The 14,584-nt window shown below is 61.5% G+C and overlaps 1 protein-coding gene across 1 annotated transcript in view; it reads left to right on the top strand.

Annotated features, from left to right (window-relative positions):
• Window positions 1-14,584, top strand: part of LOC139073232 (uncharacterized) — an 831,732-nt gene that overhangs the window by 272,724 nt on the left and 544,424 nt on the right. The gene's annotated exons all lie outside the window — the stretch shown is intronic.

Here is a 14,584-nt window from a genome sequence, read left to right as displayed (position 1 = left end):
GTCTGACTGAGCGCCTCCAGGAGAGAGGCCCAAGCAAGACGTGCCCAGAGGAGCGTCTTGCCACATGTCAACACTGGGTCTGACTGAGTGCCTCCATGAGAGAAGCCCCAGCAAGACGCGCCCCGAGGAGCATCTTGCCACATGTCAACACTGGGTCTCACTGAGAACCTCCAGGAGAGAGGCCCAAGCAAGATGCGCCCCGAGGAGCGTCTTGCCACATGTCAACACTGGGTCTGACTGAGCGCCTCCAGGAGAGAGTCCCAAGCAAGACGCGCCCCGAGGAGCGTCTTGTCACATGTCACTACGCGGTCTGACTGAGCGCCTCCAGGAGAGAGGCCCAAGCAAGACGTGCCCCGAGGAGCGTCTTGCCACATGTCAACAATGGGTCTGACTGAGGGCCTCCAGGAGAGAAGCCCAAGCAAGAAGCGCCCCGAGGAGTGTCTTGCCACATGTCAACACTGGGTCTGACTGAGCGCCTCCAGGAGAGAGGCCCAAGCAAGACACGCCCCGAGGAGCGTCTTGACACATGTCAACACTGGATCTGACTGAGGGCCTCCATGAGAGAAGCCCAAGCAAGACGCGCCCCGAGGAGAGTCTTGCCACCTGTCAACACTGGGTCTGACAGAGGGCATCCAGGAGAGAGGCCCAAGCAATACGCGCCCCGAGGAGCGTCTTGCCACATGTCACCACTGGGTCTGACTGAGCGCCTCCAGGAGAGAGGCCCAAGAAAGAAGCGCCCCGAGGAGCGTCTTGCCACGTGTCAACACTGGGTCTGATTGAGGGCCTTCTGGAGAGAGGCCCAAGCAAGACGCGCCCCGAGGAGCGTATTGCCACGTGTCAACACTGGGTCTGACTTAGCGCCTCCAGGAGAGAGGCCCAAGCAAGATGCGCCCCGAGGAGCGTCTTACCACGTGTCACCACTGGGTCTGATTGAGCACCTCCAGGAGAGAGGCCCCAGCAAGACGCGCCCCGAGGAGCGTCTTGCCTTATGTCAGCACTCGGTCTGACTGAGCGCCTCCAGGAGAGAGGCCCAAGCAAGACGCGCCCCGAGGAGCGTCTTGCCACATGTCACTACTCGGTCTGACTGAGCACCTCCAGGAGAGAGGCCCAAGCAAGACGTTCCCCGAGGAGCGTCTTGCCACATGTCAACAATGGGTCTGACTGAGGGCCTCCAGGAGAGAAGCCCAAGCAAGACGCGCCCCGAGGAGCGTCTTGCCACATGTCAACACTGGGTCTGAATGAGGGCCTCCAGGAGAGAGGCCCAAATGAGACGCGCCCCGAGGAGCGTCTTGCCACATGTCAGCATTGGGTCTGATTGAGGGCCTTCTGGAGAGAGGCCCAAGCAAGACGCGCCCCGAGGAGCGTCTTGCCACATGTCAACAATGGGTCTGACTGAGGGCCTCCAGGAGAGAAGCCCAAGCAAGACGCGCCCCGAGGAGCGTCTTGCCACATGTCAGCACTCGGTCTGACTGAGCGCCTCCAGGAGAGAGGCCCAAGCAAGACGCGCACCGAGGAGCGTATTGCCACGTTTCAACACTGGGTCTGACTTAGCGCCTCCAGGAGAGAGGCCCAAGCAAGATGCGCCCCGAGGAGCGTCTTGCCACGTGTCACCACTGGGTCTGATTGAGCACCTCCAGGAGAGAGGCCCCAGCAAGACGCGCCCCGAGGAGCGTCTTGCCTTATGTCAGCACTCGGTCTGACTGAGCGCCTCCAGGAGAGAGGCCCAAGCAAGACGCGCCCCGAGGAGCGTCTTGCCACATGTCACTACTCGGTCTGACTGAGCACCTCCAGGAGAGAGGCCCAAGCAAGACGTTCCCCGAGGAGCGTCTTGCCACATGTCAACAATGGGTCTGACTGAGGGCCTCCAGGAGAGAAGCCCAAGCAAGACGCGCCCCGAGGAGCGTCTTGCCACATGTCAACACTGGGTCTGACTGAGGGCCTCCAGGAGAGAGGCCCAAATGAGACGCGCCCCGAGGAGCGTCTTGCCACATGTCAACATTGGGTCTGATTGAGGGCCTCCAGGAGAGAAGCCCAAGCAAGACGCGCCCCGAGGAGCGTCTTGCCACATGTCAGCATTGGGTCTGATTGAGGGCCTTCTGGAGAGAGGCCCAAGCAAGACGCGCCCCGAGGAGCGTCTTGCCACATGTCAACAATGGGTCTGACTGAGGGCCTCCAGGAGAGAAGCCCAAGCAAGACGCGCCCCGAGGAGCGTTTTGCCACATGTCAGCACTCGGTCTGACTGAGCGCCTCCAGGAGAGAGGCCCAAGCAAGACGCGCCCCGAGGAGCGTCTTGCCACATGTCAGTACTGGGTCTAATTGAGGGCCTTCTGGAGAGAGGCCCAAGCAAGACGCGCCCCGAGGAGCGTCTTGCCACATGTCAACAATGGGTCTGACTGAGGGCCTCCAAGAGAGAAGCCCAAGCAAGACGCGCCCCGAGGAGCGTCTTGCCACATGTCAGCACTCGGTCTGACTGAGTGCCTCCAGGAGAGAGGCCCAAGCAAGACGCACCCCGAGGAGCGTTTTGCCACATGTCAGCACTCGGTCTGACTGAGCGCCTAGAGGAGAGAGGCCCAAGCAAGACGCGCCCCGAGGATCATCGTGACACATGTCTCCTCTGGGTCTGACTGAGCGCCTCCAGGAGAGAGGCCCAAGCAAGACGTGCCCCGAGGAGCGTCTTGCCACATGTCAACACTGGGTCTGACTGAGTGCCTCCATGAGAGAAGCCCCAGCAAGACGCGCCCCGAGGAGCATCTTGCCACATGTCAACACTGGGTCTGACTGAGAACCTCCAGGAGAGAGGTCCAAGCAAGATGCGCCCCGAGGAGCGTCTTGCCTTATGTCAGCACTCGGTCTGACTGAGCGCCTCCAGGAGAGAGGCCCAAGCAAGACGCTCCCCGAGGAGCGTCTTGCCACATGTCACTACTCGGTCTGACTGAGCACCTCCAGGAGAGAGGCCCAAGCAAGACGTACCCCGAGGAGCGTCTTGCCACATGTCAACAATGGGTCTGACTAAGGGCCTCCAGGAGAGAAGCCCAAGCAAGACGCGCCCCGAGGAGCGTCTTGCCACATGTCAACACTGGGTCTGACTGAGGGCCTCCAGGAGAGAGGCCCAAATGAGACGCGCCCCGAGGAGCGTCTTGCCACATGTCAACATTGGGTCTGATTGAGGGCCTCCAGGAGAGAAGCCCAAGCAAGACGCGCCCCGAGGAGCGTCTTGCCACATGTCAGCATTGGGTCTGATTGAGGGCCTTCTGGAGAGAGGCCCAAGCAAGACGCGCCCCGAGGAGCGTCTAACCACATGTCAACAATGGGTCTGACTGAGGGCCTCCAGGAGAGAAGCCCAAGCAAGACGCGCCCCGAGGAGCGTCTTGCCACATGTCAGCACTCGGTCTGACTGAGCGCCTCCAGGAGAGAGGCCCAAGCAAGACGCGCCCCGAGGAGCGTATTGCCACGTGTCAACACTGGGTCTGACTTAGCGCCTCCAGGAGAGAGGCCCAAGCAAGATGCGCCCCGAGGAGCGTCTTGCCACGTGTCACCACTGGGTCTGATTGAGCACCTCCAGGAGAGAGGCCCCAGCAAGACGCGCCCCGAGGAGCGTCTTGCCTTATGTCAGCACTCGGTCTGACTGAGCGCCTCCAGGAGAGAGGCCCAAGCAAGACGCGCCCCGAGGAGCGTCTTGCCACATGTCACTACTCGGTCTGACTGAGCACCTCCAGGAGAGAGGCCCAAGCAAGACGTTCCCCGAGGAGCGTCTTGCCACATGTCAACAATGGGTCTGACTGAGGGCCTCCAGGAGAGAAGCCCAAGCAAGACGCGCCCCGAGGAGCGTCTTGCCACATGTCAACACTGGGTCTGACTGAGGGCCTCCAGGAGAGAGGCCCAAATGAGACGCGCCCCGAGGAGCGTCTTGCCACATGTCAACATTGGGTCTGATTGAGGGCCTCCAGGAGAGAAGCCCAAGCAAGACGCGCCCCGAGGAGCGTCTTGCCACATGTCAGCATTGGGTCTGATTGAGGGCCTTCTGGAGAGAGGCCCAAGCAAGACGCGCCCCGAGGAGCGTCTTGCCACATGTCAACAATGGGTCTGACTGAGGGCCTCCAGGAGAGAAGCCCAAGCAAGACGCGCCCCGAGGAGCGTTTTGCCACATGTCAGCACTCGGTCTGACTGAGCGCCTCCAGGAGAGAGGCCCAAGCAAGACGCGCCCCGAGGAGCGTCTTGCCACATGTCAGTACTGGGTCTAATTGAGGGCCTTCTGGAGAGAGGCCCAAGCAAGACGCGCCCCGAGGAGCGTCTTGCCACATGTCAACAATGGGTCTGACTGAGGGCCTCCAGGAGAGAAGCCCAAGCAAGACGCGCCCCGAGGAGCGTCTTGCCACATGTCAGCACTCGGTCTGACTGAGTGCCTCCAGGAGAGAGGCCCAAGCAAGACGCACCCCGAGGAGCGTTTTGCCACATGTCAGCACTCGGTCTGACTGAGCGCCTGCAGGAGAGAGGCCCAAGCAAGACGCGCCCCGAGGAGCATCGTGACACATGTCTCCTCTGGGTCTGACTGAGCGCCTCCAGGAGAGAGGCCCAAGCAAGACGTGCCCCGAGGAGCGTCTTGCCACATGTCAACACTGGGTCTGACTGAGTGCCTCCATGAGAGAAGCCCCAGCAAGACGCGCCCCGAGGAGCATCTTGCCACATGTCAACACTGGGTCTGACTGAGAACCTCCAGGAGAGAGGTCCAAGCAAGATGCGCCCCGAGGAGCGTCTTGCCACATGTCAACACTGGGTCTGACTGAGCGCCTCCAGGAGAGAGGCCCAAGCAATACGCGCCCCGAGGAGCGTCTTGTCACATGTCACTACTCGGTCTGACTGAGCGCCTCCAGGAGAGAGGCCCAAGCAAGACGTGCCCCGAGGAGCGTCTTGCCACATGTCAACAATGGGTCTGACTGAGGGCCTCCAGGAGAGAAGCCCAAGCAAGAAGCGCCCCGAGGAGCGTCTTGCCACATGTCAACACTGGGTCTGACTGAGCACCTCCAGGAGAGAGGCCCAAGCAAGACACGCCCCGAGGAGCGTCTTGACACATGTCAACACTGGGTCTGACTGAGGGCCTCCATGAGAGAAGCCTAAGCAAGACGCGCCCCGAGGAGAGTCTTGCCACATGTCAACACTGGGTCTGACAGAGGGCATCCAGGAGAGAGGCCCAATCAATACGCGCCCCGACGAGCGTCTTGCCACATGTCACCACTGGGTCTGACTGAGCACCTCCAGGAGAGAGGCCCAAGCAAGAAGCGCCCCGAGGAGCGTCTTGCCACGTGCCAACACTGGGTCTGATTGAGGGCCTTCTGGAGAGAGGCCCAAGCAAGACGCGCCCCGAGGAGCGTCTTGCCACGTGTCAACACTGGGTCTGACTTAGCGCCTCCAGGAGAGAGGCCCAAGCAAGATGCGCCCCGAGGAGCGTCTTGCCAGGTGTCACCACTGGGTCTGACTGAGCTCCTCCAGGAGAGAGGCCCAAGCAAGACGCGCCCCGAGGAGCGTCTTGCCACGTGTCACCACTGGGTCTGATTGAGCACCTCCAGGAGAGAGGCCCCAGCAAGACGCGCCCCGAGGAGCGTCTTGCCTTATGTCAGCACTCGGTCTGACTGAGCGCCTCCAGGAGAGAGGCCCAAGCAAGACGCGCCCCGAGGAGCGTCTTGCCACATGTCACTACTCGGTCTGACTGAGCGCCTCCAGGAGAGAGGCCCAAGCAAGACGTGCCCCGAGGAGCGTCTTGCCACATGTCAACAATGGGTCTGACTGAGGGCCTCCAGGAGAGAAGCCCAAGCAAGACGCGCCCCGAGGAGCGTCTTGCCACATGTCAACACTGGGTTTGACTGAGGGACTCCAGGAGAGAGGCCCAAATGAGACGCGCCCCGAGGAGCGTCTTGCCACATGTCAACAATGGGTCTGACTGAGGGCCTCCAGGAGAGAAGCCCAAGCAAGACGCACCCCGATGAGCGTCTTGCCACATGTCAGCTCTGGGTCTGATTGAGGGCCTTCTGGAGAGAGGCCCAAGCAAGACGCGCCCCGAGGAGCGTCTTGCCACATGTCAACAATGGGTCTGACTGAGGGCCTCCAGGAGAGAAGCCCAAGCAAGACGCGCCCCGAGGAGCGTCTTGCCACATGTCAACAATGGGTCTGACTGAGGGCCTCCAGGAGAGAAGCCGAAGCAAGACGCGCCCCGAGGAGCTTCTTGCCACATGTCAGCACTCGGTCTGACTGAGCGCCTCCAGGAGAGAGGCCGAAGCAAGACGCGCCACGAGGAGCGTCTTGCCACATGTCAGCACTGGGTCTGATTGAGGGCCTTCTGGAGAGAGGCCCAAGCAAGACGCGCCCCGAGGAGCGTCTTGCCACATGTCAACAATGGGTCTGAGTGAGGGCCTCCAGGAGAGAAGCCCAAGCAAGACGCGCCCCGAGGAGCGTCTTGCCACATGTCAGCACTCGGTCTGACTGAGCGCCTCCAGGAGAGAGGCCCAAGCAAGACGCGCCCCGAGGAGCGTCTTGCCACATGTGAACACTGGGTCTGACTGAGCGCCTCCAGGAGAGAAGCCCAAGCAAGACGCGCCCCGAGGAGCTTCTTGCCACATGTCAGCACTCGGTCTGACTGAGCGCCTCCAGGAGAGAGGCCCAAGCAAGACGCGCCCCGAGGAGCGTCTTGCCACATGTCAACACTGGGTCTGACAGAGGGCCTCCATGAGAGAGGCCCAAGCAAGACGCGCCCCGAGGAGTGTCTTGCCACATGTCAACACTGGGTCTGACTAAGCGCCTCCAGGAGAGAGGCCCAAGCAAGACGCGCCCCGAGGAGCGTCTTGCCACGTGTCAACACTGGGTCTGACTTAGCGCCTCCAGGAGAGAGGCCCAAGCAAGATGCGCCCCGAGGAGCGTCTTGCCACGTGTCGCCACTGGGTCTGACTGAGCTCCTCCAGGAGAGAGGCCCAAGCAAGACGCGCCAAGATGAGTGTCTTGCCACGTGTCACCACTGGGTCTGATTGAGCACCTCCAGGAGAGAGGCCCCAGCAAGACGCGCCCCGAGGAGTGTCTTGCCTTATGTCAGCACTCGGTCTGACTGAGCGCCTCCAGGAGAGAGGCCCAAGCAAGTCGCGCCCCGAGGAGCGTCTTGCCACATGTCACTACTCGGTCTAACTGAGCGCCTCCAGGAGAGAGGTCCAAGCAAGACGCGCCCCGAGGAGCGTCTTGCCACATGTCACTACTCGGTCTGACTGAGCGCCTCCAGGAGAGAGGCCCAAGCAAGATGTGCCCCGAGGAGCGTCTTGCCACATGTCAACAATGGGTCTGACTGAGGGCCTCCAGGAGAGAAGCCCAAGCAAGACGCGCCCCGAGGAGCGTCTTGCCACATGTCAACACTGGGTCTGACTGAGGGCCTCTAGGAGAGAGGCCCAAATAAGACGCGCCCCGAGGAGCGTCTTGCCACATGTCAACACTGGGTCTGACTGAGGGCCTCTACGAGAGAGGCCCAAATAAGACGCGCCCCGAGGAGCGTCTTGCCACATGTCAACAATGGGTCTGACTGAGGGCCTCCAGGAGAGAAGCCCAAGCAAGACGCGCCCCGAGGAGCGTCTTGCCACATGTCAGCACTCGGTCTGACTGAGCGTCTCCAGGAGAGAGGCCCAAGCAAGACATGCCCCGAGGAGCGTCTTGCCACATGTCAACACTGGGTCTGCCTGAGCGCCTCCAGGAGAGAGGCCCAAGCAAGACGCGCCCCGAGGAGAGTCTTGCCACATGTGAACACTGGGTCTGACTGAGCGCCTTCAGGAGAGAGGCCCAAGCAAGACGCGCCCGGAGGAGCCTCTTCCCACATGTCAGCACTGGGTCTGACTGAGCACCTCCAGGAGAGAGGCCCAAGCAAGACACGCCCCGAGGAGCGTCTTGATACATGTCAACACTGGGTCGGACTGAGGGCCTCCATGAGAGAAGCCCAAGCAAGACGCGCCCCGAGGAGAGTCTTGCCACATGTCAACACTCGGTCTGACAGAGTGCCACCATGAGAGAGGCCCAAGCAAGATGCGCCCCGAGGAGTATCTTGCCACATGTCAACACTGGGTTTGACTGAGCGCCTCCAGGAGAGAGGCCCAAGCAAGATGCGCCCCGAGGAGCGTCTTGCCATGTGTGAACACTGGGTCTGACTGAGCGCCTCCAGGAGAGAGGCCCAAGCAAGACGCGCCCGGAGGAGCGTCTTGCCACATGTCAGCACTCGGTCTGACTGAGCGCCTCCAGGAGAGAGGCCCAAGCAAGACGCGCCCCGAGGAGCATCTTGACACATGTCTCCTCTGGGTCTGACTGAGCGCCTCCAGGAGAGAGGCCCAAGCAAGACGTGCCCCGAGGAGCGTCTTGCCACATGTCAACACTGGGTCTGACTGAGTGCCTCCATGAGAGAAGCCCCAGCAAGACGTGCCCCGAGGAGCATCTTGCGACATGTCTACACTGGGTCTGACTGAGAACCTCCAGGAAAGTGGCCCAAGCAAGACGCGCCCCGAGGAGCGTCTTGCACCTGTCAACACTGGGTCTGACTGAGCGCCTCCAGGAGAGAGGCCCAAGCAAGACGCGCCCCGAGGAGCATCTTGTCAAATGTCACTACTCGGTCTGACTGAGCGCCTCCAGGAGAGAGGCCCAAGCAAGACGCGCCCCGAGGAGAGTCTTGCCACATGTCAACACTGGGTCTGACAGAGGGCATCCAGGAGAGAGGCCCAAGCAATACGTGCCCCGAGGAGCGTCTTGCCACATGTCACCACCGGGTCTGACTGAGGGCCTCCATGAGAGAAGCCCAAGCAAGACGCGCCCCGAGGAGAGTCTTGCCACATGTCAACACTGGGTCTGACAGAGGGCATCCAGGAGAGAGGCCCAAGCAATACGTGCCCCGAGGAGCGTCTTGCCACTTGTCACCACTGGGTCTGACTGAGCGCCTCCAGGAGAAAGGCCCAAGCAAGAAGCGCCCCGAGGAGCGTCTTGCCACGTGTCAACACTGGGTCTGATTGAGGGCCTTCTGGAGAGAGGCCCAAGCAAGACGCACCCCGAGGAGCGTCTTGCCACACGTCAACAATGGGTCTGACTGAGGGCCTCCAGGAGAGAAGCCCAAGCAAGACGCGCCCCGAGGATCGTCTTGCCACATGTCAACACTGGGTCTGACTGAGCACCTCACGGAGAGAGGCCCAAGCAAGACGTGCCCCGAGGAGCGTCTTGCCACATGTGAACACTGGGTCTGACTGAGCGCCTCCAGGAGAGAAGCCCAAGCAAGACGCGCCCCGAGGATCGTCTTGCCACATGTCAGCACTCGGTCTGACTGAGCGCCTCCAGGAGAGAGGCCCAAGCAAGACGCGCCCCGAGGAGCATCTTGACACATGTCTCCTCTGGGTCTGACTGAGCACCTCCAGGAGAGAGGCCCAAGCAAGACGTGCCCCGAGGAGCGTCTTGCCACATGTCAACACTGGGTCTGACTGAGTGCCTCCATGAGAGAAGCCCCAGCAAGACGCACCCCGAGGAGCATCTTGCCACATGTCAACACTGGGTCTGACTGAGAACCTCCAGGAGAGAGGCCCAAGCAAGATGCGCCCCGAGGAGCGTCTTGCCACATGTCAACACTGGGTCTGACTGAGCGCCTCCAGGAGAGAGGCCCAAGCAAGACGCGCCCCGAGGAGCGTCTTGTCACATGTCACTACTCGGTCTGACTGAGCGCCTCCAGGAGAGAGGCCCAAGCAAGACGTGCCCCGAGGAGCGTCTTGCCACATGTCAACAATGGGTCTGACTGAGGGCCTCCAGGAGAGAAGCCCAAGCAAGAAGCGCCCCGAGGAGAGTCTTGCCACATGTCAACACTGGGTCTGACAGAGGGCATCCAGGAGAGAGGCCCAAGCAATACGCGCCCCGAGGAGCGTCTTGCCACTTGTCACCACTGGGTCTGACCGAGCGCCTCCAGGAGAGAGGCCCAAGCAAGAAGCGTCCCGAGGAGCGTCTTGCCACGTGTCAACAGTGGGTCTGATTGAGGGCCTTCTGGAGAGAGGCCCAAGCAAGATGCGCCCCGAGGAGCGTCTTGCCACATGTCAACAATGGGTCTGACTGAGGGCCTCCAGGATAGAAGCCCAAGCAAGACGCGCCCCGAGGAGCTTCTTGCCACATGTCAGCACTCGGTCTGACTGAGCGCCTCCAGGAGAGAGGCCCAAGCAAGACGCGCCCCGAGGAGCGTATTGCCACATGTCAACACTGGGTCTGACAGAGGGCCCCCATGAGAGAGGCCCAAGCAAGACGCGCCCCGAGGAGTGTCTTGCCACATGTCAACACTGGGTCTGACTGAGCGCCTCCAGGAGAGAGGCCCAAGCAAGACGCGCCCCGAGGAGCGTCTTGCCACGTGTCAACACTGGGTCTGACTTAGCGCCTCCAGGAGAGAGGCCCAAGCAAGATGCGCCCCGAGGAGCGTCTTGCCACGTGTCACCACTGGGTCTGACTGAGCTCCTCCAGGAGAGAGGCCCAAGCAAGACGCGCCCCGAGGAGCGTCTTGCCACGTGTAACCACTGGGTCTGATTGAGCACCTCCAGGAGAGAGGCCCCAGCAAGACGCGCCCCGAGGAGCGTCTTGCCTTATGTCAGCACTCGGTCTGACTGAGCGCCTCCAGGAGAGAGGCCCAAGCAAGACGTGCCCCGAGGAGCGTCTTGCCACATGTCAACAATGGGTCTGACTGAGGGCCTCCAGGAGAGAAGCCCAAGCAAGACGCGCCCCGAGGAGAGTCTTGCCACATGTGAACACTGGGTCTGACTGAGCGCCTTCAGGAGAGAGGCCCAAGCAAGACGCGCCCGGAGGAGCCTCTTGCCACATGTCAGCACTGGGTCTGACTGAGCGCCTCCAGGAGAGAGGCCCAAGCAAGACATGCCCCGAGGAGCGTCTTGACACATGTCAACACTGGGTCGGACTGAGGGCCTCCATGAGAGAAGCCCAAGCAAGACGCGCCCCGAGGAGAGTCTTGCCACATGTCAACACTCGGTCTGACAGAGGGCCACCATGAGAGAGGCCCAAGCAAGATGCGCCCCGAGGAGCGTCTTGCCACATGTCAACACTGGGTTTGACTGAGCGCCTCCAGGAGAGAGGCCCAAGCAAGACGCGCCCCGAGGAGCGTCTTGCCACGTGTGAACACTGGGTCTGACTGAGCGCCTCCAGGAGAGAGGCCCAAGCAAGACGCGCCCGGAGGAGCGTCTTGCCACATGTCAGCACTCGGTCTGACTGAGCGCCTCCAGGAGAGAGGCCCAAGCAAGACGCGCCCCGAGGAGCATCTTGACACATGTCTCCTCTGGGTCTGACTGAGCGCCTCCAGGAGAGAGGCCCAAGCATGACGTGCCCCGAGGAGCGTCTTGCCACATGTCAACACTGGGTCTGACTGAGTGCCTCCATGAGAGAAGCCCAAGCAAGACGCGCCCCGAGGAGCGTCTTGCCACATGTCAACACTGGGTCTGATTGAGCACCTCCAGGAGAGAGGCCCCAGCAAGACGCGCCCCGAGGAGCGTCTTGCCTTATGTCAGCACTCGGTCTGACTGAGCGCCTCCAGGAGAGAGGCCCAAGCAAGACGCGCCCCGAGGAGCGTCTTGCCACATGTCACTACTCGGTCTGACTGAGCACCTCCAGGAGAGAGGCCCAAGCAAGACGTTCCCCGAGGAGCGTCTTGCCACATGTCAACAATGGGTCTGACTGAGGGCCTCCAGGAGAGAAGCCCAAGCAAGACGCGCCCCGAGGAGCGTCTTGCCACATGTCAACACTGGGTCTGACTGAGGGCCTCCAGGAGAGAGGCCCAAATGAGACGCGCCCCGAGGAGCGTCTTGCCACATGTCAACATTGGGTCTGATTGAGGGCCTCCAGGAGAGAAGCCCAAGCAAGACGCGCCCCGAGGAGCGTCTTGCCACATGTCAGCATTGTGTCTGATTGAGGGCCTTCTGGAGAGAGGCCCAAGCAAGACGCGCCCCGAGGAGCGTCTTGCCACATGTCAACAATGGGTCTGACTGAGGGCCTCCAGGAGAGAAGCCCAAGCAAGACGCGCCCCGAGGAGCGTTTTGCCACATGTCAGCACTCGGTCTGACTGAGCGCCTCCAGGAGAGAGGCCCAAGCAAGACGCGCCCCGAGGAGCGTCTTGCCACATGTCAGTACTGGGTCTAATTGAGGGCCTTCTGGAGAGAGGCCCAAGCAAGACGCGCCCCGAGGAGCGTCTTGCCACATGTCAACAATGGGTCTGACTGAGGGCCTCCAGGAGAGAAGCCCAAGCAAGACGCGCCCCGAGGAGCGTCTTGCCACATGTCAGCACTCGGTCTGACTGAGTGCCTCCAGGAGAGAGGCCCAAGCAAGACGCACCCCGAGGAGCGTTTTGCCACATGTCAGCACTCGGTCTGACTGAGCGCCTGCAGGAGAGAGGCCCAAGCAAGACGCGCCCCGAGGAGCATCGTGACACATGTCTCCTCTGGGTCTGACTGAGCGCCTCCAGGAGAGAGGCCCAAGCAAGACGTGCCCCGAGGAGCGTCTTGCCACATGTCAACACTGGGTCTGACTGAGTGCCTCCATGAGAGAAGCCCCAGCAAGACGCGCCCCGAGGAGCATCTTGCCACATGTCAACACTGGGTCTGACTGAGAACCTCCAGGAGAGAGGTCCAAGCAAGATGCGCCCCGAGGAGCGTCTTGCCACATGTCAACACTGGGTCTGACTGAGCGCCTCCAGGAGAGAGGCCCAAGCAATACGCGCCCCGAGGAGCGTCTTGTCACATGTCACTACTCGGTCTGACTGAGCGCCTCCAGGAGAGAGGCCCAAGCAAGACGTGCCCCGAGGAGCGTCTTGCCACATGTCAACAATGGGTCTGACTGAGGGCCTCCAGGAGAGAAGCCCAAGCAAGAAGCGCCCCGAGGAGCGTCTTGCCACATGTCAACACTGGGTCTGACTGAGCACCTCCAGGAGAGAGGCCCAAGCAAGACACGCCCCGAGGAGCGTCTTGACACATGTCAACACTGGGTCTGACTGAGGGCCTCCATGAGAGAAGCCTAAGCAAGACGCGCCCCGAGGAGAGTCTTGCCACATGTCAACACTGGGTCTGACAGAGGGCATCCAGGAGAGAGGCCCAATCAATACGCGCCCCGACGAGCGTCTTGCCACATGTCACCACTGGGTCTGACTGAGCACCTCCAGGAGAGAGGCCCAAGCAAGAAGCGCCCCGAGGAGCGTCTTGCCACGTGCCAACACTGGGTCTGATTGAGGGCCTTCTGGAGAGAGGCCCAAGCAAGACGCGCCCCGAGGAGCGTCTTGCCACGTGTCAACACTGGGTCTGACTTAGCGCCTCCAGGAGAGAGGCCCCAGCAAGACGCGCCCCGAGGAGCGTCTTGCCTTATGTCAGCACTCGGTCTGACTGAGCGCCTCCAGGAGAGAGGCCCAAGCAAGACGCGCCCCGAGGAGCGTCTTGCCACATGTCACTACTCGGTCTGACTGAGCGCCTCCAGGAGAGAGGCCCAAGCAAGACGTGCCCCGAGGAGCGTCTTGCCACATGTCAACAATGGGTCTGACTGAGGGCCTCCAGGAGAGAAGCCCAAGCAAGACGCGCCCCGAGGAGCGTCTTGCCACATGTCAACACTGGGTTTGACTGAGGGACTCCAGGAGAGAGGCCCAAATGAGACGCGCCCCGAGGAGCGTCTTGCCACATGTCAACAATGGGTCTGACTGAGGGCCTCCAGGAGAGAAGCCCAAGCAAGACGCACCCCGATGAGCGTCTTGCCACATGTCAGCTCTGGGTCTGATTGAGGGCCTTCTGGAGAGAGGCCCAAGCAAGACGCGCCCCGAGGAGCGTCTTGCCACATGTCAACAATGGGTCTGACTGAGGGCCTCCAGGAGAGAAGCCCAAGCAAGACGCGCCCCGAGGATTGTCTTGCCACATGTCAACAATGGGTCTGACTGAGGGCCTCCAGGAGAGAAGCCGAAGCAAGACCCGCCCCGAGGAGCTTCTTGCCACATGTCAGCACTCGGTCTGACTGAGCGCCTCCAGGAGAGAGGCCGAAGCAAGACGCGCCACGAGGAGCGTCTTGCCACATGTCAGCACTGGGTCTGATTGAGGGCCTTCTGGAGAGAGGCCCAAGCAAGACGCGCCCCGAGGAGCGTCTTGCCACATGTCAACAATGGGTCTGACTGAGGGCCTCCAGGAGAGAAGCCCAAGCAAGACGCGCCCCGAGGAGCGTCTTGCCACATGTCAGCACTCGGTCTGACTGAGCGCCTCCAGGAGAGAGGCCCAAGCAAGACGCGCCCCGAGGAGCGTCTTGCCACATGTGAACACTGGGTCTGACTGAGCGCCTCCAGGAGAGAAGCCCAAGCAAGACGCGCCCCGAGGAGCTTCTTGCCACATGTCAGCACTCGGTCTGACTGAGCGCCTCAAGGAGAGAGGCCCAAGCAAGACGCGCCCCGAGGAGCGTCTTGCCACATGTCAACACTGGGTCTGACAGAGGGCCTCCATGAGAGAGGCCCAAGCAAGACGCGCCCCGAGGAGTGTCTTGCCACATGTCAACACTGGGTCTGACTAAGCGCCTCCAGGAGAGAGGCCCA

The sequence above is a fragment of the Nothobranchius furzeri genome, chromosome 11 (assembly GCF_043380555.1).
Source record: "Nothobranchius furzeri strain GRZ-AD chromosome 11, NfurGRZ-RIMD1, whole genome shotgun sequence".
Classification (NCBI taxonomy): domain Eukaryota; kingdom Metazoa; phylum Chordata; class Actinopteri; order Cyprinodontiformes; family Nothobranchiidae; genus Nothobranchius; species Nothobranchius furzeri.
The sequence above is the reverse complement of the archived record's forward strand: the minus strand, read 5'-3'. Positions and strand labels throughout refer to the sequence as shown.